This window comes from Rattus norvegicus, chromosome 13 (genome assembly GCF_036323735.1).
Source record: "Rattus norvegicus strain BN/NHsdMcwi chromosome 13, GRCr8, whole genome shotgun sequence".
In the NCBI taxonomy this organism is placed as follows: Eukaryota; Metazoa; Chordata; class Mammalia; order Rodentia; family Muridae; genus Rattus; species Rattus norvegicus.
This window is the reverse complement of record NC_086031.1, coordinates 80498504-80523918: the sequence shown is the minus strand read 5'-3', so window position 1 is coordinate 80523918 and position 25415 is coordinate 80498504. Positions and strand designations below refer to the sequence as shown.

The window sequence follows — 25415 nt, the reverse complement described above, 5'->3', positions numbered from 1 at the left end:
CTACAGGACACACTGACTAATTTTCTAAAAGGGACTTGGAAGCCAGGCGTGCTGGGAACATCTGTAGCTACAGCTCTCTGAAAGGCTAAGGCAGGAGACTATCAAGTTCGAGGCGAGCCTGGGCTACATTGTGCGATGAGGTATCAAAACAATTTTAGTTGCACCAAGAGGAAGTTTGAGTCTCGTTTTCTCTTTCTGTTGTGATGAAGTCGGCACTGTGAGTCGCGTGTCTTGGTAAAATCCTTATAATTTTCTCAAATGCAAGCATGAATGGGCCGGCGAGAGGAGAGATTTTGGGACTCAGCTCTCTCATCCCACCTTACTGAGTCAGGGTCTGTCCTGTGGTCTCTGATGAAGTGAAGCTCAGTTTTCCAGGTAGCTGGCCTAAGAGCTTTCAGCCAGCTCTGTCACCAGCTCCCATCTTCCAACCTGAACTTCGTTCCGGAATTACGTCACGGTCTTACTTAGGACACCGTTGAAACAAAGCAGGATACAAGACGTGGTGGGGCAAGCCCATGATCCCGGCTCTTTGGCGGCTGAGGCAATAGGATAACGAGTTTGAGACAAGCCTGAGTTATTTTGTGAGTTCTATATTTACACAGTAAGACCCTGCCTCAAAATAAATACAGGAAGAGAGGAAGGAAGAAAATGAGAATGAGTTGTGGGTGGTGGTGGTGGTGAGAGCATTTTTCTCTGGAGACTGTGTGGCTTGCTCTGGTCACAAGAGGGCACTGTTTCTATAGCTTGCAACAGTCTTGCAACCGATGTCTGTGGAACTCAGGAATGGGAGACAAGAAGTTTGCTGTGACTCCCAGAGTCTGGTTTCGGCAGCGAAGCCCATTTCAGTGCTCTAGACTGTATCTGGAGCCTCTCTGCAGGGCGTCTGCGCAGAGACAGGACCAGTATATGAAAGCATCAGTTTCAGGGTTTAAACTAGAGCACAAGATGAATGACCTGGAGTACTTCTTGGTTTAGAAGGGAAGTATTGGAGCTGCGGGGATGGCTCAGCAGCACACTTGTGGCTCCGGCAGAGAACTCAAGCTTGATTCCCAGCACCCACATGGAGGGTTTGAGAGAATCTGATAACCTCTTCTGGCTTCTGCAGGCACTACATGCACAAGGTATTCTGACATAGGTAGTCAAGCCACTCATAAACATAAATATAAATAAACCTTTAAAAATGGAAATATCCCATGATGCTCTGGGATCCATCTGAAGCACCCGCTCCCTCAGACCTGCCAGGGACTCAGAACATACAGAGCCAGTGAACTCAACCGTGGCTAAGCAAGTGAGTGAGTTGTGCTCGACTGCACGGATCTAACGGGCCTAAAGAAACCAAAAGGGAACTCAAATTGGTAGAGGCAAGTCTGGACTCAAAATGGAGGGCTGTGATAAAGGAACCAGAACAATTGAGAAAGCTGTTTATTGGTGGTCTGAGCTTCGAAGCCACAAATAATAACTTAAGAGAACGTTTTGAGAAATGGGGCACTGTTACAGACTGTGTGGTAACGAGGGATCCCCCAAATGGAATGTTCCAGAGGCTTCGAACTTGTGACCTTCTCTTGTGTTGAAGGGTGGATACTGCGATGAATGCTCCACCACACAAAGCTGATGGTTGTGGTGGAACCGAGGAGCCATTTCTAGAGAGTCCAAAAAGCCCTGGTGCTCGCTGAACAGTGAAGAAAAACTTTGTAGTATAAAAGAAAATACTGAAGAGTATAATCGAAAAGACTACTTTGAAAAGTATGGCAGAAACCATCCATGTTATAGAAGTCAGACAGAGTGGGGAAAAAGAGAGGATATGCTTTTGTGACTTTTGATGATCATGACACAGATGATAAAATTGTTGAGAAATACTGCACTGCCAATGGGTATAATTGTGAAGTGAAAAGGGCTTGCTTCTAAACAAGAGATGCATCTGCTGACCACAGAGAGACCACAGAGAGGTCTCTCAATGGACGTAATTGTGAAGAAGAGGTGCAGTCTGCTGGAGCGTAGAGAGGGTGGGGAGGTGGATATGGCAGCTTATGGGTCACGGAGGAAACTTTGGAGGTAATTTTGGTTGTAGTAGAAACTTTGGTGGAAGAGGAGGCTATGGTGGCAGAGATGGTGGCTGCCGAGGTAGTTGAAGTGGTGACGATGGTTATAAAGGATTTGAAGGTGATGGTGGTAACTGTGGTGGTGGTCAAGGTTACAGTAGTAGAGGAGGCTCTGGTGGTGGACCAGGATATGGAGACCAAGGTGGTGGATGTGGTGGAGGATATGACGGTTATAATGAAGGGGGAAACTGTGGTGGTGGTGGTGGTGGTGGTGGTGGTGGTGGTGGTGGTGGTGATCTATAATGACTTTGGGAATTAAAGTGGATAAAAGCAATCAAACCTTGGATCCAGGGGTGGGCAGTCTGGATGGTAAGAGCTCTGGCAGTCCCTATGGCAGTGGCTAAAGGTCTGATGGCAAAGGTGGTGGCTATGGTGGCAGGAGTTTTTACAAAAATAGAAAAGGGCTATCATTCTTATCAGGTTCTTATCGGGAGAGAAAGTGAGGAGTTGTCAGGAGAGCTGCAGCTTACTTTGAGACGGTTGTTACAGATGCCTTAGAGGAACTGTAACCGTCCGCTGCAGCTTAGACAGGAAGCCCTTCTTGCTTAGTGCTGTGCTAGTACTGTTTGCAAAATGTGCGGCTATTGATTAATGCAGTGTAGACTCGATTAGGTGTGCATGCCTGAGGCCTGTTATCCGCTGTACCTTTCTCTTTTTCTTTTTAGTGATACCAGAAATAAAAAAAAAATTAAGGAATTTTTAACTTGAGAGAGGTGGGGGTGAGGAGGAGGAGGAAAGGAAGAAGGAGGAGGAGGAGAAGAAGGAGGAGGAGGAGGGAGAGGAGGAGGAGGAGAAGGAGAAGGAGAAGGAGAAGAAGAGGAGGAGGAGGAGAACGAGGAGAAGGAGGAGAAGGAGAAGGAGAGGAAGGAGAAGATCAACAGTGACTGCAGAGATGGTTCAGTGGTTAAGAGCTGCTCTTCCAGAGGACCTGGGTTCAATTGCTAGGACTCACAGCTCACAACTCTCTGTAATTCCAGTTCCAGGGGGTCCACCACCTTCACAGTGACATATATGCAGACAAAATACCAATGAATATAAAATTAAAGCTAAACAATTAAAAAAAAAAGAAGGCTAACATGTATGGGCTTAAGCACCTTGAAATATAGAGCAGCCACCTCATAGTAAATACTTTAACTCTACTCTGCTCTGTGTGTGTATGTGTGCTCATGTTTATGTGTAAATGTTGATGTGCACGTGTACATACATGCTGTATTGTGCCCTCAACGTCTACCTTGTTTGAAGCGGGATCTTTTGTTTTCTATTACAGCATCCAACAAGCGGGCTAGCCTGCCATCAGCCAGGGGTTCTCTGCCTGCCTCCCATCTTGCCGTGCGAGCCCTGGAATTACAAATGTGTGCTACCCTGTCTGGCTTTTATAAGGGTTCTAGGCCTCTGAACTCAAGTCTTCATGCTTGCAAGCCTAGGATCTTACCCACTGAGCCGTCTCCCCAGCCCCCATAGACCTCTTGAGTCTCCTTATAAAGCGAAACTCATGGAATTCAATGACTGGGCTGGGAGGAGTTAGGGACTGACCCTAGAAAACAAACAAGCTTTTGGTTTGGTTTGGCTGCACTTATGAAGTCCACTGTCACCCAGCAGTGACCCCATCCTGGTGTGGAAAGAGCTAGAACAGTAAGGGGTTGCCACCCATGGAGAGCCACTAATCTGAAGGCCTTGGTGGAGAGCACGCTCACTTCCCCAGATGCAATCCTGCCTGTGTCGAAAGGGGCCTTGGGTCACCCTTTCTCTTTGTGCAACCAGGTCAAGAGAACAGTTTCTGCTTCTTCATCTGCTTCTTTCTTGAAAAACAAAAAGTTAAAGATTTTACTTGTTTTACTTTATGTGTATGAGTGTTTTGCCTGTGTGTATGTCTGGGCACCACAGGCATACATGGAGGTCAGAAGAGGGTGTCGTATCCCTTAAAACTGGAGTTATGGCATCAACGGGAGTTCTGGGGACAAGAGCAATAAACGCTTTTAATCACCGACCCATCCTTCCTGTCATCAAAGTTCCTTGTGAATTCTCAGGAAACAGATCTGCTGTGATCACCGTTGGCTTTTGTTTGGTTGTTTGGTTGGTTTTATTGAAACAGCCTCTAACCCCTGGCACCTCCATGCCCAGTGTGATTTTTTTTCCATCTCAAAGCTCCCCCTGGATTGCTGAGTGAGCAGATTAGCACTGAAGGTGTGCATATGCCTGAAGGCACTCATCTCTTCTGGGTGGACAGGCTATGCTGAGGACTAGCCCTGCCGCTGTCTTTGACCTTCTAGGTCTTTCTAAAAGCCCACGTGAGCCATACTTTCCAAATTAATAAATAAGACTCATTATCTGGCTAGCACGTTTAACTTTCTTTCTCTTATTTATTTTTAATAACGTTTTCTCAATCTTTTTTTTTTCTTTAAAGAAAGGATCTCACTATGTAGCCTTGGCTCTGGTCTGTACATTTCTATGTAGATGAGGCTGCATTTGAACTCAGAAATACAGGTGTCTCTTTGCCTCTGCCTCTCTAGTGTGAGATTAAAGGTATGTGCCACCATACCCAGTTTTTTTTTTTTTCTTTTTTCTTTTTTGGAGCTGGGGACTGAACCCAGGGCCTTGCGCTTGCTAGGCAAGCGCTCTACCACTGAGCTAAATCCCCAACCCCTACCCAGTTTTTTATTATGGTTAGTGTGTGTGTGTGTGTGTGTGTGTGTGTGTGTGTGTGTGTGTGTGTGTGTGAGCCCAACCACGTGCAGGTAGACTCAGTTCTTTTCATTCACTGTGTGAGTCTAAGAGATCAAACAGGTTGCAACCACCTTTACCTTTGGCTCTCTCTCTGAAGCCCACGTGACTTCTGCACTCTGATACAAACAGTGTGAAGCTGGACCTTGTCAGGAACCCCAGGATGGATGCCCATGGCTCCGGGGAAACCCACTCCCCCGTAGACAACTGTTGGAAGCACCATCTGCTTGTGCTGGAGTCTCATGGCTGCGGGTATGACATAGACATCGGTCACAACTGCCCCTTGTTTGACTCGAGCTCCAGTTTTTCCAGGAAGCCAAGCAGAGAAGCACTGCAGGAAGCCCTTTCCCATGGTGAAGGCTCCCTAAGACCCTGCACCTTCAACTCTTGGAATGCTGCTCTGGTTGTTTTGGTTCTTTTTTTTTTTTTTTTTTTTTTTTTTTTTTTTTTTTTTTTTTTTTCCAGAGCTGGGGACCGAACCCAGGGCCTTGCGCTTCCTAGGTAAGCGCTCTACCACTGAGCTAAATCCCCAGCCCCTGCTCTGGTTGTTTTAAAACGTCTATCCACGGGCTGAAGAAGGGACTCAGTGGTTAAGAACACTGGCTGTTCTTCCAGAGGATCCCAGTTCATTCCCAACTCACACATGGCGGTACATAACCATCTGTAACTCCAGTTTCAGAGACTCTGACACCCTTTTTGGCCTTCCTGGACATCAGGTACACAATTAGTACCCAGATATACATATAGGCAAAACGCTCGTACACGTAGAGTAAAATAAAAAAAATTAAAAATACATCAATTCAACAACCAAAGTATACCCAATAAACACAATACTGTCTGTTCACTGCCTGTGGAAATGGCGAAAACCACCATTCACTCAAATTCTGAGTTCCCAGCAAGGGTGTGAAACTACACCAAACAACTTTGGGTTTCTACCCCTTCCGCTTAAGTGTGATTCTTCAACAATAGAGAGCCAGACTTGGCCCCAGACGTCCTGCATTCAAATCTTACCTCCTTTCTCTTGGTGGCGGTACTGTGCAAGGTTTTCTCCCAAACTCAACTCCTCCCCTAGCAGCAGGTAAACTCAAATTCCTGCTGGCCGACTGGGGCAGAGGATAAATACTGGCCCCTGAGTGATGTAATGGGTGGTAAGAAAAGGTTTTCTCCTAAGGAGATTAAAGGCCAATGGATGAGAACAGGTTCCCATAAAACAGGCACAGGCTGGAGATTGTCACAGACTCCACCAGAGTATGCAGAAGGGTTACTAACGCTGTGTCTGTGCCTTACAGCCTAGAAGGGAAGGAGAATGACTCCGAGGCATCCTGGAGGCTGTCTAATGGCTTCCTTCTCACAGAAGGTTAGTAAGTTCCACTGCCCTCTGATTCTCTTTGGCTACCTGCGATTACAGCTCAGGGGCCAGCAGGCACCCACCAGAAGGAAGCACAGAAGGCCAGGAGCAGAACCCCTGAGGAGCAGTTGGTCACAGTGTACTAAATAGAGCCACGGGAGTGCTCGCAGCAGAACAGGAGCAGACGGGCAAACCCAAGAGCTGTTCTGCAGGGCTCGCACCTACAACCAGGCTGAAGCCAGCTTGGGCTGATACGTTTGAAAGACGTACCAAAACAATGCTAAATGGGTATGCTGTGCCTGTCAAATCGCCTTGTGAATGTTCGTGTTTATGGCTACAGGTTAGTGAGGCTGTCCACTTTATCTGGACAAGCTTCTTTTCACAGTGGTTGGCAGTTACGGCTGAGACTCATAACTGCTCAAGGTGATGAGAACTGCTGGATGGATGGTGTGCTTATATCACACACACACGTACACACACACACACACACACACACACACACACACACACACTGTCCACCGACCAAAACCCAGGGATTGTTAGGGACGAAGAGGCAGAAACAAGGTGATGGCGTTGAACTTCACTGTTTTCCCCACATGACCTGCCTGCTGCATTCTTGAGCTCCCAGCTTGTATGATTGCTTGCAACAAGACTCGAGCACAACTGGACCCATTAACACATGGTTGTGGCTTGTGAGGTCTCACTCTCCCGAGGATCTATATAGGAGGTTAATGTTTGCTGGAGGAGGGAGAATTTTCCTTCAACGGTATAACCGGTATAACCGCTGATAAGGTACCAACGCTCAGGTAAGGAATTCTAACTAGCCTCATTGGATACCTAAGGGGCGGGGTCTAGAGCTGGGGTAGCTGACTGTAGAAGGGAGATTAATTAGGAAGATAAAGGGAATGAGCTGAACAGGAGTGGGAGGGAGAAAAGGGAGGGCAATGCACTGCAGAGGTGGTGATGTCCCACACCTTCAATCTCAGGAGGCAGAAGCAGGCAGATCTCTGAGTTTGAGGCTGGCCTGTTCTACAGAGCAAGTTCTAGAATAGCTAGTAGTAGAGCTATACCGAGAAATCCCATCTCAAATCAATCAATCAATCAATCAATCAGAAGGCAATGGGAAGTGAATGTGACCAAAATGTAAAATACATTATATATGGGTATGAGAATGCCATAATGGAACCTACTATGATGTGTGATTAGTATATGCTAACAAAAACGTAGAAAACAAGACAAACAGCCCTCCAGGTATCCCAGTATAGGACCTCTTCACTTTCCACCTGGCCTGGCATCCCCTAGCAAGTTCATTTATTTGGAACTTCCAGCATCCTCTTGAGATGTGTAGATTAATAATTCTCATCTCTTCACTGAGCAGAGGAAAAGTTAATTTGAAGAAGTTACAGAAACTTGCTATAAGATCAAACCTTCTGGGCAGAGATGTCTCTAAGCTTCACCTTCTTATCAAAGGCATAAAACGGCCTATCAAGCCAGGCAAGAAGCCAGGTAGTAGTAGCTGTTATCTGTTCTCCACATATGTTCTCTCTTTAAAAAATAACAACAGATCCCCGCCCCCCTCCCCCCCCCCCCGCATGTGTGGCCGGATGCAGTAAAGACTACATTTCCCAGCATGCTTTGCATCTACAGCTGTCTGTATGGATCAACATAGGCTATAAGTAAAAGAGTGGCAGATGAAGAGTGTGATGGTTGGAGCCGAGGAAGCCATGTTGATGTGTACCTGGGAATTTTATGTGAAGAAGTAAGCTGAAGTCTAAGCCTCTGTTGTTTGCATTTCTTTGCTCCAACCACTTAGCATTTACTGTGATATGAATCACAAGTAAGAACTGTGTACGTTGGTGGGCCTTCCTTGTCTCAAGGAAAGGAAACTGTGGCACAATGGATGCTAGCAGCTAAGCCGGGGTGTCAGGGGACATGTTACCAATAGTTATGCCTGATAGTGTCACCTATAGTCACCACGCACCAAGCTTACACATGCACATGACGCTCCTGCGTCTTTACCGCACCCACATGGGAACAGCAGCCACTCTTGTCTTCAGAGTGATTTTTAAAAGCCCCAGACTGGAGGTCGAGAGGTCAGAGATCAAATCCCAGCTCAGCCTGTTCTGCCGGACCAAATTGCTCACTCTCTCTGAGTTTGCATCTCCATCTGTGAAATGAAGACGCCTGGATCCACCTGCAGCCACTCTGCACTCTCTCTACCCAGCCTTCTCCCTTACCCCAGCCGGATCAGTCTTGCTTGTGGGGTTTAATCTTCCTGAGTCAGAGACTCCGGGGCCAGCATCTCCCTGCCATAACTCCAATAAGCCAGGAGTCTTTTTACAAGGGAGTGGTTCTGTGACGCCTGGAGGAAGGGGGGCATCTGTGAACTCCACAGTGGGAGCCATTGTGTGGATGAAGGGCGAAGATCATGACGGGAGCTTTTGAGCTCTTGGCTGGACCTGAAAGGTCAGAGATGCCTGGGAAAGAATGGTTCAAGGTCAGCATGCCACAGTTCTGGTGACTCGACTCTACAACTGAGAAACCTGGGAAACCTCTCTGCTGGGTAGCCCAGGGCTGACATCATCCTGAACCCCTACCAAGTATCAGTAGACACTGAAAAAAACAGGACAATTAAACACTGTGCAAGGAAGCCGATGGCAGGTTGTGTTCCAATCCCATGGCCAGCAAGCATTCCTGAGTGTCAGCTTAAACTAGCTATCGAGAGGTGGTGTCTGTCAGGGGACTTGAATCCCTCAACACTCTCCAACCACTTTACTAGTTTCCAATTTTCTCAGGCAGCGAGGCCCACCCACGTATACAGTCCTACCCATCTCCCACCCACTGGATGCCTGGGAGCTGCACGACAGATCCTATGTGTGGGGTCTTAATAGAATTCCATATTTCCCTCTCAACCCAGTCTAGCCCGCTGTCTGCGAGCACACTAGGGCATCTCCTTTCCACCCACAGTGGCTGAGGCTCCTGAGTCAGACCTGCCAGAGGTTTCCTTCTTCTACAGGTATTTCCCAAGGTGTGCACGTTAAGTTTGAGTATCAGGAGGATTTAGACTCATACTATGGTAGTGCCTTTAGTATAATGGACACAGAAAAAAAAAAAAAACCAACCATCTGAACTAGGTTATTTCCTTGGGGTTGTTACTTATAAGAATACTAAATTGTAACAACCATGTAACAACCATGGGCTGGGGAGATCGCTCAAGGAGCAAAGGCAAGCACCAGGTCGAGTTTGATCTCCAGCATGGGAATTAAAACTGGGAGAGTTATTTGTGATCGCAATGTTGGGAAGAGAGAGACAGGCAGATCCCTGGTGCCCTCTGGCCTGGCACCTAACCTAGTCAGCCAACCCTAGGTCCCAGAGAGAGACACTGTCTGAGAAACAGTAGACAGCTCCAGAGGAATAACTCCTGAGGCTGACCTCTCACCTCAGATGCACGCACATGTCTGCCACACACATATGCACCCCACACACAGCATACTCAGTGAACGGTGGGTGGAGCAAGCTCCAGGACACGGAAGCAAAGACGATGTCTGAAAATGCTTTTATCTCTGCTCATGCTCCGGATGAAAATGAGAAATCCAGAGCTGGAGAGATGGCTCAGCGGTTAAGAGCACTGACTGCTCTTTCCAGAGGTCCTGAGTTCAAATCCCAGCAACCACATGGTGGCTCACAACCATCTGTAATGGGATCTGGTGTCCTCTTCTGGTGCATCTCAAAACAGCTATACTCTACTCATATAAGTAAAAATTAATAAAAAAATATTTAAAAAAAAAAAGAAAAGAAAATGAGAAATCCGATGGCGTCAAATACTCCTCCCAGTTCCCAAGCGTTTGTTTCTTCCCAGCAGGACCAGGTACCAGGTAATTCAGTTACAGATAGCATTGTAGCCAGAGGGTTTATACTCGAGTGTGGCTAGCACAGGCAGCTGGCCTGCACTGAGGAGACTGAGGTCGGAGGATGATAAGTTCAAAAACAGTCTGGGCTACATCATATCTGTATCAAAAGGCCCAAAGAAATGAAGCTTGACAATAAATAATAAATAAATAAATAAATAAATAAATAAATGACAGCAGGTCAGACTTATATTTAAGATGAGTTCGAAATAAAGCTCTCTGGGGAAAAAAAACCCATAAACACTTGATTCATTTAGAACTTGAGATTAATTATAGCCCAGGACATATTTATACAGAAAATTATTCATAATTTGACATTCCATATTAACTACATGTCTGGTGTTTTTATTTGAGAAACCTGTCAGCCTTATTTCAAAATCTTAAATTATTCCAAGCCCCTTTAGCTCCCTACTCCATCCATCCTTGCCTGATAAGTCTTTTAAATCTCTTTTTTCCTCTCCGGTTTAGGTTTTCCGGTCTCAACCCCACGCTCTCTTTGTTCTGTCCAAAGACTTGCTGTTAGTCACCTTCCTAGAACATAAACCTGTCCTGTCCAAAAAGCCTGTGAAAACCGCCCTTCCCCTGCATCCAGGGGTGGATGAAGCCCAACCCCCTTCACAGGCCTGAGTCAGGCTCGGTTCCTAGTCACCCTCTGAAGCACTAGGGTTTTGCAGTCCGCGTTCACCAGTGAATCCTGTCATGAAGCAGTCTCCACTTTCCACTTCCAACAGCCTGACACACTACAGAAAATCTGATCAGAGTCTTCTGCTGTTAACCAGAGTCATCCTTCCTGTGAATCCTCCCCAGCGCCCCAGCTTCCCCCACCTCCTCCCACGCCTCTGGCCACATCCCTGCTCCAGGATATGGGAGCTAGCCTGGTCTACGGCTCTCCACTCAGGCTGATGGCGACGCTGAGGTGGGATCCTGTCCACAGCAGTAGCACCCTGGATCCCTTGAGTCAGCAAGAGATGAGAAGAGCAGAAAAGAGGGAAGGTCAAAAGATTAATAGAAGCGGTCTAGGAAGGGGCTCTTCCTCTCTTCTGTTTCAGTCTGGACAAGATTTTACCTAAGCCTTGCAACAGCATGCAGCCTCCACCTCAGATTCACACAGGGTGATAAAAGAGTTTACATGATTGGCCCGCAAATCCACAACAGTGGGAAAAAAAGTCGTCCAGACCCGTGTTTTCTAAGAAGGTTGCATGTCTCATTAACTCCACTTCCTCCCACTCCACGAGGTCCTCTCCGCTGACCCTTGTGCTCCAGGAGGAGGCCCAAGAAAACAAAGCCATTTCTCTTTAGCAGGCTACGGGCTCGTTATTCCGTACATAGTGCCTGTATCCTGCTTACTGTATTGAATTGGTGATGGTTCGGGCTTTGCTGTTGATGTTTGCAGAAAAAAATTAAACGGGGGTGGGGTGGGGGAAGGACAGATCCTTTCATTGCTGCTGGGGCAAACAGCTGGGTAAACAAGACCGATATATTTTCAAAAGAATGAACGAGGAGTAGAATCTGGGATGGAACTGGAATCACTTGTCTGGTCCCCAGGACATTCCAGATAACCAGTTCTAGCAAGAGACTTTAGCTTGCAGAGTCAAAACTCCAAAAGGGTTGTCAGGTATGATGAGTTCCTGCCGTAATCTCGGAACCTGAGAGGTGTCGGTGGGAGGATCAGGAGTTTAAGGGTTTCCTCAACATCCAAAAGACTTCCAGGTCAGTCTGGAGCCTGGACTATGTGAGAAACTGCCTTAAAGAGAAGGTAAGTGAGGGAGGGACCGAGTGGGAGGGGAGGGGGGGAGGAGGGGGAGAAGGGAAACAAAGTAAGTTTGTTTGTTTTTTTTTTTTTTGGTTCTTTATTTGGAGCTGGGGATTGAACCCAGGGCCTTGCGCTTCCTAGGCAAGCGCTCTACCACTGAGCTAAATCCCCAACCCCTGTTTGTTTTTAAGTCTTCAAAATATTATGTTAATGCCCAGCTGTGGTAGCTCGGGCTTTTATTCCCAGCACTTGAGATGCAGAGGCAGGTGAAATCTCTGTGAGTTAGAGGCTAGCCTGGTCTACATACCCAATTCCAGGCCGGCCAGGGCAATATAGTGAGGTCCTGCCTCAAAATATATAAGTGAATAAATAATGCATATTTTATTTACATAACATATATCTGTATAATACACTTTGCTCTCATTTAAGTCTCTTGAAAATTCAGAGCTTTCAGCTGTTCTTGCCTCAGAGCACATTCTGGGAGGCCTGACTACCCACGGCAGGTGACTTGTCCAGGGTCCACAGTGCCTAAAGCACCCTGGTACCTCTGGAGAAGCCCTGGGAAGCCAGGGGGACCAATGTGTTCCCCTAGAGGGAGTAACCAAGACCTGGGAGGATCCCCTCCTGATCCATCCCCACCCAACCCTTCCAACCCTTTCAACCCTACCCTCACTCTGTCGTCTGCCAGTGCTTCTGAGAAGCCTCACAGCAACTAGGAGGATAACAGAACCTGGAGGCCTCCAACCATCCATCTTACAAAGTCTGGGCGAGGACCCTAAGCCACAAGCACTGGGAGGGTGGCAACCGCTACATAGTTCTTCTCCCAGGACTACCAGGAGACCATCTCAGATGTCGTGAAAGATAACATATTCGACGAGGATCACGATGCGATGGTACTGTGAACTTCCTGTGTGTGTGAACATCACAGTGTCGCATACAACGAGCCAGTCCCTGGACCAGCAAACTTGCCAGGATTGTGGAAGTCCATGGTAGAAGACCACCCGTTCCAGAGGCCTCACTAAAGCTAACTGCGGTAGCCATCACAGAAGACTTGCAGCTTGCAGGGTGGGGTCAAGACTGAAGCCTCACACATCCTTTATGCAGCGTTGAGAGTGACTTAGGGACGGGTACAGAAAACTAAACAACACAAGGTGACCAGCAGCGTGCTGGGTGTTCTGGGACGCCTTAGGAGGAAGTCCTCCCACTCGTCAGAAGCTGGGCTTGTGTGTGTGTAGCTTGGGGTGCAGACCCTACCGGTGCTAATGTTGTCTTAGTCTCCCATTTCATTATCAGTTGGTACAGAGGTGATCTTCTTAACACCTTATTAGTGGCAGTGTTAAAATGAACCGCCCACAAAAGGTAGGCTATATGCACCAATCATTGCTCTTCAGATCACCTGAGGAGGCAGGCAAGGAGAGCTTAGGGATTTGGTTGTATTTGTTGTGGTTTTAGCCGCTAATCTCAACGCCCAGCCAAAGACTAAGATACTGTACACAGCCCAGAGCACTCCACCTCTCCTCTTGCCACTGCTCGGCTCAGCCCTGTGGTTTGTCTCAGAGTCTCCATGTTGGAAACCACCTCTCAAGCCAGTCGTTAGACTGGATCATGACACAGGTGACTCTGACGTCCTTGTCTGAAGTTGGCTTTGTCTTCAGTCCTAGAAAACACAAGAGGCAGAATGCAGCTTATGGTTTGGTATTATAATGGTTCTTTTTTTATCGATGTCGTATCTGTTTTCTCAGAAATTTTTATCCAGTGAGTCATATACCTAGAGAGAAGAGTGACGGGTGGGGGCGATCTGTGGTCAGGGCTATTCAAGAATTCAGTTTAACACCTCCCCACTCCCCACCTTGCCACTTCCTTAGCATAAAATTCACCTTCTCAACCAGTGTCCAGAGCAGTAGTATTGACCTAACTTTAAGCTATTGTGTGATAGCCCCAAACCCAGCACAGTGGAACAGTGCAACACTGTAAATCTTAGCTGTTCAGGACATGGAGGTAGAAAAGTTACTTGTACCTCTCAGTTTTGAATCCAGCCTGGGCAAACAGTAAGATCCTGTCTCAAAACTCAACAATGGCAAGTTTATCTTTTTGCTAAACAGAGATTCTGTACCCATTGCACAGGGTGGGTGGATGGGGAGGGGGCCTCCCTTTGACTGGACAGATGGCACAGCAGTTAAGAACACTTGCTCTTGAGAGGATCTGGGTTCAGTTACTAGCACCCACATAGCAGCCCATAACTACATCTAAGTGCAGGACCATGGGGTCCAGTGCCCTCTTCTGACCTCCTCTAGCACCAGGCACAGCATGGTACACATACATACATGTAGGTAATTGACAAACACATAAATTCCCAGTTTTCTGGATAGAAGAGCAGATATTATATCCATTCCTTTGAGAGGACATTGCTTAATATTGCTAGTTTTCCTGGAGATCTCTGGGCATAAGGAGGCCAGCAACTTCCAAGGTTTTTGGTAATTTAGAGTCCCTTGAGGTTACATATGAATTTTGCAAGTCTTCCTTCTGGTCTGTTTTCCAAAAAGCGCTGTGGCAAAGTTAACAGGGGTGGCATTGGACACCTAGATAGCTTTTGGCAATGTGGCTGTTTTAACAATGTAGCACGTCCTGATCTATGAACACATAGTATCTTTCTCTCTATTTAGCTTTCTTTAATCTTTTCAATGTTTGTGGTTTTCTGTGTCCGGTGTTTACCCCCTTGCTAAGCCGACTCCTTCCTGCCCAGTTCATTCTTTTTTATGCTATTTCAAATGACACTGTTTTCTTGCCTTTCTTCCTCGGTTGCTCATGCTGTGCAGAAACAGAGTTCTGTGTTAATATTCTATCCCGCGGCATTGCTGGATTTGTTTATTGTTTCCAGCTCTGTTTTCTTGCTGAATCTTCAGGGTTTTATACAAATAAAATCACGCCGTCTGAAAGCAGAGGTTTCTTTCCTTCTTGGGTTTCAGTATTCGTTATCTCTTCTTGCCAACTCCTCTGACTAGAACTCCGGGTGCCTTGTTGAAGAAAAGTGGAAAAAGGAGCCCCCTCACCTTGCTGCTGACTTTATGGAGAAAACTGTCAGTTTTTCACTGAGGACTATGATGCTAACTGTAGGCTTTACTTTTTTAAATTATAGGGCTTGGGGGCCAGCAAGATGGCTCAGTGGGTAAAGATGAGTCTAGTTAATTGGTCAACCTGAGTTCCATCCCTGGGTCCCATATGGTGGGAAGGAGATAACCAACTCCCTCAAGTTTTCCTTTGACTTCCACATGTGTACTGTGTCACCATACATACACACATACACATACACACACACACACACACACACACACACACACACACAGTAAAATAAAATACTTATAATTAAAAATAAAACACAGGATTTGGGCTGAGAGTAAAAATGAATGATTATGAATCCTAGCATTGACGGTGCTGAGACAGGACGTTCATAAGTTCAAGGTGAGCCTGGGCAACTTAGTAAGACTCTGAAGAATAAAACAAAGTTCTAGTGCCAGCAGAGGCAGGGGGATCTCTGTGAGTTCAAGGCTAGCCTGGTCTACAGAGTGAATTCCAGGACAGACAGGAGCTACACAGTAAAACCCCTCGAAAAAGAAAGAGTAGAGTAAGAATTAGGATAAAAGAAAGAAAATAAAGCAAAATCCCAAAAGCCATATATATTATATATAATATATGCTATATATTATATATATGGCTTGGAATTTATTGAAATATCAAATTTGGCAGATGCTTGCCTAGTGTTAGAAATGACAGCCCAGCTGAGAATGAATCTCATAGGCCAACTGCTTTCTTATTGTGTGTGATGTTAGGATTTTGATCTTCAGAGGTAGGAAGGAAAAAAGAAAAGGAAGAAGAGAGGAAAGCAGAAGGAAGGGGTGGAGAGAGGGAGGGAGAGAAGAAGGAATGGTGGAGGGAAGAAAGGAAGGAAGGAAGGAGGGAAGGAAGAAAGGAAGGAAGGAAGGAAGGAAGGAAAGAAGGAAGGAAGGAAGGAGGGAAGGAAGCAAGCGTGGGTAAGCAGGGGATAAGCCCAGGATGACCCGTTGCTAATAAAAGATGTTCTTCTGTATCATAACCTGGGTTTCTGAGCGTGGTTTATAGAGACACAGTTAAGGTGCATTCTCTCACACGTGGGTCTGAGGAGCGGTGGGCACTAAGGCTTTACCCAGGAAGTGTAACCCGAGTAACAAAAGATAAGCTACTTTCCTGGGCGGTCTTTAGAGCCCGAGCGGATGCTTTGCACATGCGCAGTAATGGATCAGTTACCACCATGAACGGGGGACATTCTTCTCCAATCTGTTGAGGGAGAACTTGGAAGAGATTAATTCCCATCCTAAAGTGCTTGATGGCTGTGGAGGCTTAGTTTAACTCTTGTTTTCTCTCTTGGTCTCACTCTAGAGGTATTTTCTCTCTAAACTCGAGCGCGAGGCAACAAAAGAAAAGGCAGCGTTCGAGGGACGGCGTCTCATTCCGAAGAGTACCAGAGCCATCTTGCTCCATGAAGACAGAAATATCGACAAGTAGAGAGCAAGACAGAAGCAGCCACAGGAAGAGAAGAAACAGCATCTCCAACAGGACCAAGTTGCGTTTGGGAACTGTAGCTTGCTTATTTGGGTCCTGTTTCTTTTATTCATTACCTGACAAACTGGGTTGAGGTTAAAGGACAGAGAGAAGGAAGCTTCATTCACTTCAGCACCAGCTGCTTCCGGAATGTATGAGGGAATGTGGTGGCTGCAGCCTATGCCGAGATGGCAGTGTAGGATGTTAGGAGAGAAGATACACCCACACGTGGCTGATAAGGGGTGAGCACCATGAATGAGTGAGGAGAGACTTTATGTAGGGCTCCTTTTCAGTCTTGATGGTCTTTCTTCAGTAATGATCCCTAAGTCAGACCCAACATCCTTAGCCTACCCGCAGTCAGCATTTCAGCCCCTGATGTTTTCTCAACACCCGACTTCCTTCTTGCAAACCATTCCTTCATTCTCATTTGCTTGCTCTCGTCCCATTACATAGCCTCAGTTCTTGGTGCCAAATTGTCTCCATATTTTCAGTCTTCTGTGCATGGATGAGGAAAGGAAAAGCACCAGACAGGGAAAGAGATGGACCCAAGATGTAGAGCCAGAGAGGATGCGTTAAGCCTTAACACAGCTGCAGATTTAAAACAAAAAATGTCAAGGGAACAGAGTGTTCCAGCTGATTTAACTTCCTGTTGATAGTCTCTAGGGAGAAGGGGGTGAGGCCTGGAGTCTCAGAATTGGGGTAGAGGGAAGGCAGGGGCTGGAAGGGCTGGACTTGCTTTTTCTTGGGTAGTCAGTCACCCAGAAGTTTGGTTCCCATCTGCGAGACTGTTGACACTCATTTCCTGAGGCAGGCCATGGTCAGACGAGGAGGCTCTTGGAGCCCGATGCGCCCAACCTACAGAAAAACAGGATGTGAGCTTTCAGATCTGACTGAGCCATGAGATGCAAATTCCTCCCTGTCCCCACACCCACCCCACTCCCCAGCCACTGCCACCCACACCACTCTCCTTTCCGCTGCAGAGACCATTCCTCTCCCTGTGTGGCTTTCATCAGGGAGGCCTGCAACCTTTTCTTACCTTTCTTTCTTTCATGGTGGGTTTTGATTTTAGGAGCTCTGTACCCATGGCTGATGAGAATTCTCATCAAATGAAAGAAGCAGAAAGGTTGAGTAATTCTGCTTTCTCACAAAACCTACCCGTAGTAAACTTGGGCCTCAGACCTCCCTGGGGCCCCTTGCTTTTCCTAGATCACCCTTCTTTCGCTTTTTGTTACCACTAAAAAGCCCTTCCTTGTGTGAATGAAGGAAAAAGAAACAAAATAGAAACCAACAGACACACAATCACACATACAGACATACGCACTCATACACAGAGACACACAAACTCACATACCTACACACATGCACACAGACACATTCACATACACACACACATACCTCACACATACAGATACACAAATTCACACACACAGATTTACCCTCACACAGACACACACACACTCATGCACAATCTCAGACACACACATAATCACATAGGCACACACACACACACACACACACATACACATACACACACACACACACACCACCTATTTTCACAGGGAAAAGATCAATGGTAAAATACTGGCACACTAACACTCTGTGTGTAGCTGACTTTCCTAAGAGAAGATGAACCCCAGACCTGTGCCTGCTTAAAGACTGGTGTGTGTTCGCCCTGTTGGTAATGTAGTAATATACACTACCAGCCTGAGGGCGTCTTCAGCCTGGCCTCTGAGGAACACTCATGCTCTCCCTACCCCTTGTTCCTCAAGGCTCATATAGCCCTGTCCCCCATGTCACCTCCATCCCATCCTCCACTCCACCATGGTCCACTCCCCCTCCTCTTGTCTCCCAGACTTCCCTGGACCAGTTCATCCTTGTCAGCATGGTCTTCCTCAGGATCCAGCAGCACCCGGCTGCCCACCACTTCAGAATATGTAGTGTAGTGTTCAATGTATTAGGTTTCCTTTTCTCAGAGGAGTGACAGTCTCATAAGTAGGGCCCCGAGCTTGTCTCATGGCACCTACAGTATAGGATGTACAGGGTGAGGAACGTCTTAAGTCATAGACAGATCAGGAAGTAGGGAGGTAAAGAAGCACATCTGATTTTAGACAACGGAACTGTGACATACCCCAAAGGGCAAAATCATTCTGAAAACCTCAGCACCAAGAATCGTCAGTTCACACATGGAGGAAGAGGAATGAGTAAAGTGTTGATGTGTGGGAAACGTTATGAATGACAGTCCCTCCTGCTCGCACTAGGGATAAACTATAGATACTTGTTTGTGTGTTATTTAGCTCTGGGGAACCTAAAAATGGTTTTCAAGATGGTAACCATTCAATATTTCTAATTTTATTCCAAATTGTGGTATGAAAATCATCATAGTCGTCTTCTTCCTCTTCTTTCTCCTCATCTTCCTCCTGCTCCTCTTCCTCTTCTGGCCTGTGTAAGCATAAGTAAAGAATCTCGCTCTCCACCAGATCATCCATCATGGACATGAGTCGAGTACAGTCCATCAAGCTGGCTAGGGTAACCAAAGTGCTGGGCAGGACCGGTTCACAGGGACAGTGCACGCAGGTGCGAGTGGAATTTATGGATGACACCAGCCGCTCTGTCATCTGAAATGTCAAAGGCTGTTCGAGAGGGTGATGGGCTCACCCTATGGGAGTCAGAAAGAGAAGCTTGGAGGTTGTGCTGACCTTGCTGCTGGGTCCTGGATATCCACACCTTAGCCCACGGAATGACCTGCAACTGTTAAATAAAGCATTTGTATTCAAAACATAAAATCACATCTGAACGTAGAATATTCAAGAACTTCTATACAGATTACAAAAGAGAAAAATGAAGTCTAACAAAGGCTTTCTCTAGAGGTCAGGCTGTGTCCAAACTCAGAGGCTTGTAAAAAGTGGGTGGAAATCACTAGGGGCTGGATGGCTTGAAACTGAGTGGTGACCTGGGAATCATGAGTGAAGTGTGCTACCTGGCCCAGGCCCTGTTTTAAATCTGTCCCTGCTGCTACTGACCAATGTATTTATTACAGTCATGTGACAGTGCTCTTTTAAGCATTCCTTGGGCCTCAGTGCAGTGAATTCCCTCATTCCTATTTTATTGATGAATCTGAGAGACAAAATCAAAAGTCACAGCTGGGCCAGAATGCTGATGACCAAGCTGACCCTAAACCTCTGTGTTCTGTACTTTCTGCTATGGCACTGTTAGCACAAGTCCATTTTCAGGGAGACAGGTGAGAACTGGATTACAAATGATGACACTACCTTTTTGCGTGGAGCGAGCATCCATTCAGTGCTTAGTCACTCGTCCAGCATGTATGGGCATCAAACTTGAGGTCAGCACTGACCACGAGACCTGTGAGAATGAAGTGTGCCCTCGTTAGTCTCATACTTTTGGTGGAGTGTGGAGAAAGTGTGTGGCTGTTACAGAGGCTTCACAGTGCTGGGTTAGGTCAGGAAGACACTGAGAAAGCCTTCCCAGAGGGCACCTCAGCGGGGAACCTAAATGAGGTGAGTGGGAGTTAGCTTCCTGCAAAGCAAGAGGAGCCAGAGTGTGGTGGTGCACGTCTTTAATCCCAGCACTTGGGAGGCAGAGGCAGGTAGATCTCTGTGAGCTCTATGTAGCCCAGACTGACCTTGAACTAACAACTCTCCTGCCTCTGCTTTCCAAGGGCAAAGACTAGGTGCTCTCTTGAGAAGAGGCTTGAGGAGTAAGTGGTGTGTGTTGTGAAAGGGCACAGGTCAGTCCTGCGCCATGTTCAGCTTCGTCCTGAGGGTTCCTGGGAACCATCTCTGGAGAGTGCAGAACAGATGAGGGGGACAGTAAGCAAGGGTGGAGAGGAGGAGAACCCGTTGGGAGATGTGCAGCTTTAGCCAAGACCAGCTCGCTTCATACAGAGGCAAGATGGAGGGAGAGGTTCCCCTTGAGGTGTCTCAGAGCCAGAATTCAGTACTGACTGGTAAAGATGTGGGGAGCACAGGGCCAGAGCTGGTTTCTGTCAGAACAGATAGACAGTGAGATCAGCACACACAGACAGACAGAGAAACTAACAGTGAGGATGCAAGGCTTTAGTAGACATTTGCAAGTGAGTACACTAGCATCAGGCCCCACGCCCTAAACTATGTGGAGTGGGGCTCATAGCTTTTCAGATCTCCTTGGGTCAATGCCGCTGGCAGCTAACGTTGAAGCTGGTGTGCAAGTGATCCGAATGACCTTGGGTCAGGCTCGAACTGGCTTGTTTAGTTGGCCAAACTCTACTCCTAGCCCTAATGTCATGCCTCAGAAGAGAAAGGGAACATCATCGGCTTGAACCGTTGGCTTGCCTTTGGGCTTTTATCACACTCTTCTTTAGCCTGTTGGCCAGTCCAGTGTGCTGTCTCTGCTTCTCTAACACATCCGGGTTCCCTCGTGGCCTCCTCTTCCTGCAGCCGCTGTGCAGGTAGCCTCCCCTCAGAGCTCCAGAGCTGCCAGCTCTCTCCATCTGTCTTCCACTCCATTAAATCTCCTCTCCAAAATTATAAAATACTCAGAAGGTGGAGGCCTGCCTGGTGAGCAGGAGTTCAAGGTTTTCCTTGGCTATGCAGTGAGTTCAAAGGCAGCCTCAGTGGTGGGTGGGGGTGGGGAGAGGTATTAACTCAACCCACTGAAAGCAGCACAGAGACTCTTGCAACGGTGTGTTGGAATAATCTTATCTTCCCCATCTTCCCCTGCGTTATCCGAAGGCCGGACTCCTAGTATACATTGTTGGTCTCCAGGCCAGTATCACCGGACCCTAGAATTGGGAAATGAAATGACAGAGCCGTGCTCAGTCCAGAATCTCCCTACCTCACTACTGTTTTCCTTAATTTGTTCAGTTTAAAATAACTTTAAAAACGGTATATGTTTGTGTGTCTGTGTTGTGTGCGTGCCATGAGGGTGTTGGAACCCACAGAAGTCTGAAGAGAGTACATGATCTCTTAGAGACGAAGCTGGAGCCACTAGATGTAGGCACTGTGAGCCAAGAGTAAGGTGTTCTCTTAACCATGAAATCATCTCTCCTGACCGCTGATTTTAAACTTGGAGAAAATTGAAAATCAGTATAAAGGACTCTCACATACCCTTTGCTCAAAATTCATTTTAGCATTTCTATGCAAACTCTTCACAATTTTTGTAACGTGTTTCCAGACAAAAGAGCTAACTTAAAACTATGTGGTTGAAGCAGCTGTCATGTGTCTGCAGCCTTCTCTCCCACCAGAGCCCTTCGTGGGCCTCCCCTCAACATTGACAATGACTGCCTGATGATCAGGAGTTCAAGGTTTTCCTTGGCTATGCAGTGAGTTCAAAGGCAGCCTCAGTGGTGGGGTGCCTTTAGGCTGTAGACCGGCCATTTTGAGAAATAGCTTCCTATTGGTCGGTGCCATGTTTCTTCCTGATTAGGCTCAGGTTGGTCCCTTTTGGTTAAAATAACACTGAAGCAGTGATGGGTTCTTTTCTCATCAGATAGCACAGGATGTGGTCTGTTCTCTCACTGGTGGGATTTGCTCTGGGCACTTGTGAACTTTCTTCTCTATCAAGTCACTCACTTCACTGTCACAGTAAAGTATCATTTTAGCATCTCCTCTATGAGCCAGGGAGAATGTCCTTATTTTCTTGGTATAAGATTTTCCTGGGCTTCACTTATTGTGTAGGATTTCATCCATTCTGTTAGTGAAGACCGGTCAGAGACAAAGGTGTGGACTGTGTGCTCCTGTTACTGTGTGCATTGCTTCTGGGCCATCTCAGCAGATCAGAGGAGGAATGCACATATGCAGACACACATCCATCACTACAGTCATTCTACAGAGAGAGAACCACGAGCCCCACATATGTGCTTCCTCAGTACCACCCCAGGGTTCATGCTAGCCCTCTCCTTTTGCACGTTGGTTTGTTCATTTTTAAGACAGAATTTCTCTATGTAGCTCTGGCTGGCCTCGAACTCACAGATATCTGCCTATCTCTGCCTCCCGAGTGTTAGGATTAGAAGTATGCACTGCTTCAGTGAGGATACTGATTCCTACCTTCCTTGACATTGATGATTTCTCAATGGGGCCCATCTACTGATCTCTACAGGAAGGCCTGGTTGAAAACCTTCCTCATGAATCCCCCATCCTTCTTTGTGGTAGAATAATCAGGGGCTTTTAGGTGTTATGTTTATTTTACCACATTCCCAGATTTAGACCTGAAATGTAGACAATCAGGTCTTTGTAATTGTGATTCTGCATCCATGGACTTGAAAAATACTCAGGAAAAAAATACACTTCTATTGATCTCATATAGATTTTTGCTTTCTCCTTATTCCCAAATAAACACAATTACTGGCACTGCACTTTCGCTATAATAGATACTGAAAGTAGTCTGAGGCCAGGAAGATGGCTCAGTGGGTACAGGTAATTGCCACCAAGCCCGATGACCTGAGTTTGACCCCCCCACCCAGACCCACATAGTGGACAGAGAGAACCAATTTTCAAAAGTTGAATCTGGCCTCCATACATGGGCTGTGTGATATGTGTTGTCACACACACACACACACACACACACACACACACACACACACAGAGAGAGAGAGAGAGAGAGAGAGAGAGAGAGAGAAAGTACAAATAAATAAGTGTAAATTTTTAAGAATTAAGTAAGCTAGAGATGATTTAGAGTATACAGAGCTCTGTGCATATCTTATATGCAAGTCTCATGCCATTGTATACAAAATACTTGAGTACCCCAGATTTGGGTACCTGTGGAAGGGTATTCCTGAAACCATTCACTGTAGGACAACTGCATGTATGTTTTACTTAGTATTTATAGTCACTAGAGAATATTTTCTTCCTGCTCTAAATACTAAAAGTAACAACCAAGCTGGGCATGCTGGTGCACACCTATGACCACAGTTCTGAGAAAGGCAGGCCGCAATTCTGAGGCAAACCTGGAACACAGAAAGACTATGCTGTGTAGTCTTAACCATCAACTTGACACAACCTAAAATCAGTTTAAGAAGGAATTACTTGGCTAGGGTTGGTCTGTGGGGAGATTGCCTTGATGGTTAATTGACCTAACCCATTGTGGGCAACACCATTCCCTTGGCTGGTGTAAAAGTGAAGAAAGTTAGTAGAGCAAACACAAATGGATCATGTGTTTATTCTCTATTCTTGACTATGGATATGCTATTTTAAGGTCCTGCCTTGATTTCCCCCAAATAATGGGCTATAACCTGGAATGTTAAGCCAATAACTCCCCTTCTCCTCTATGTTGCTTTTGGTCAGGGTATTTTACTATAGTGACAGAAATGAAACTAGAACAGAGATGCTGCGTCAGCTTTATCAATCAATTAAAGTAAGTGATCAACAGCACTCGAAGGCCACTTACAAAGAGGTAGCTAATTGGAGGCCCTGGTAGTTCTGCATCCAATCAGTCTATTCAGATACTATTTATGGCATTCAATGATCTCTTCCACAAAGTCCTTTCTCCCGTAGGACCTAGAGCCGGTGCCAAGGTAATTGTTGAACGACTCTGACTTTCGTTCACATGTACAGATTCTGCCAGGCTGCTCTTCATCTTCATTCTTTCAACTTTCCACATGGTCATTCATCCAACATTTGCTGATAGTCCGTGTGTAAGGGCTGCCCGTATACGTGGGCGTTTCCTCTCCTGCCCTTTCCTGGCCCAGGCTGCCTCTCCGGTGTTCCACGGTCTTGCCTCTGTCTCTTGCTTAGCTGGTTTAGATCATTAGATTGTGTCAAGGGGAAACCCAGGTGGAGTGTGGAGGAAGCGGACCCTCCTGAGTGAGTTAGACCCTGGAGAGTGGAGAGAGGGGACTAAGGGAGCCATTTTCTCTACCCTTTGGCTGTCAGAAGAGCTGGGTGTGTATGAGTTCGCCTGCCTCCGCTTTGGTTTCTGACGATCTACAGAGGTGGGAGGGAGGACAAGGGAAGAACACATCCCACACATACTCTGCATTTCTGAGTGCAGCTCTGGGCTTCCATATTCCCCTTTACTCCTTCCCTGGGAGAAGGCCCCTGATGGGCAAAGAACTCTAGTGTGGCAACACTTGTTCCTGGGAAACATGGAGAGAGAGAGAGAGAGAGAGAGAGAGAGAGAGAGAGAGAGAGAGAGAGAGGCTGTGGTGTTTTCTCTGTGGCTCATCTGTCCTCAGGCTAGGGAGGCCCTGCCTGAGGAGGGTGGGGCGGGAGAGCAGCTGCATCTCACCTTGGTGGCTGTGATGTTATCTGAGCCTAACGGTCTCTTCTGGGTAGGTACTTCCGCTCTCCTGCTTGAGGAGCAGAAAGACTCGAGCGGCTGTCTTTGAGTGGAAAGGAGCACCACCCGACTCTAAGAAAAAGGGGAAATCAGTCTGACCTGAAGGCACACACCTGTCAGCCCCGTATCAGGGAGCCAAGGCAAGGGGATCAGAAATTCAAGATCAGCGAGACTTTGCTTTCTTGCTTCCATCATCTCTGTTCTAGAATCTGCTTGCAGCTGTGCAGATAGAACAAGGGAAACTCTGTCTTTGGAACCCAGAATCCCTGACTCTTAAATAAAAAGATTATGGGGTGCTTATCCATCTGAACTATGTACATGAGACCACGCACTTTAAAAATAGCTCCTCTTTCCAAACATCTGCCACACCGAGAAGATGCAGACAATGAGGACCAGGTAAGAGGCTTTTCTAAAGGAACGCATTTAGAAAGCAGTGAACTGGAATCTAACCCTCCGTCTGCTTCTGAAAGCAGAGGTCTCGCCCCCGCACTCTGCTGAGTTCAATGAACAGAGGCTGCCCTGACATCATGGTTTACAAAGTAAGGTTTAGAAGGCCTGTGACCTCAAGGTCCACAGACCAGCTGTGACAAGACGCAGTCAGGACAGCCTTTGCAGTGTGGCTGAGTCCTCTACTGGTTTCTGGTGGTGGTTTCTCTTGGGCTCCTTGCACAGGGGTAGCACCAACATGCCCTGTCCTATTGTCCGCCACTGTGCTGTCTTTCTCTCTCTCTCTCTCTCTC

The 25415-nt window shown here is 46.8% G+C and overlaps 1 long non-coding RNA gene and 1 pseudogene across 1 annotated transcript; both read left to right on the top strand.

Annotated features, from left to right (window-relative positions):
* The first annotated feature begins 36 nt into the window (after positions 1–36).
* LOC120096304 (uncharacterized) lies at positions 37–4086 on the top strand. Its single transcript, XR_005492610.1, has 2 exons — positions 37–2052; positions 3367–4086. It is a non-coding gene; the product is annotated as an uncharacterized LOC120096304 (long non-coding RNA).
* Positions 4087–16079: 11993 nt separating this feature from the next.
* Positions 16080–19165, top strand: LOC108352648 (40S ribosomal protein S28 pseudogene; annotated as a pseudogene).
* The last annotated feature ends 6250 nt before the right edge of the window (positions 19166–25415 follow it).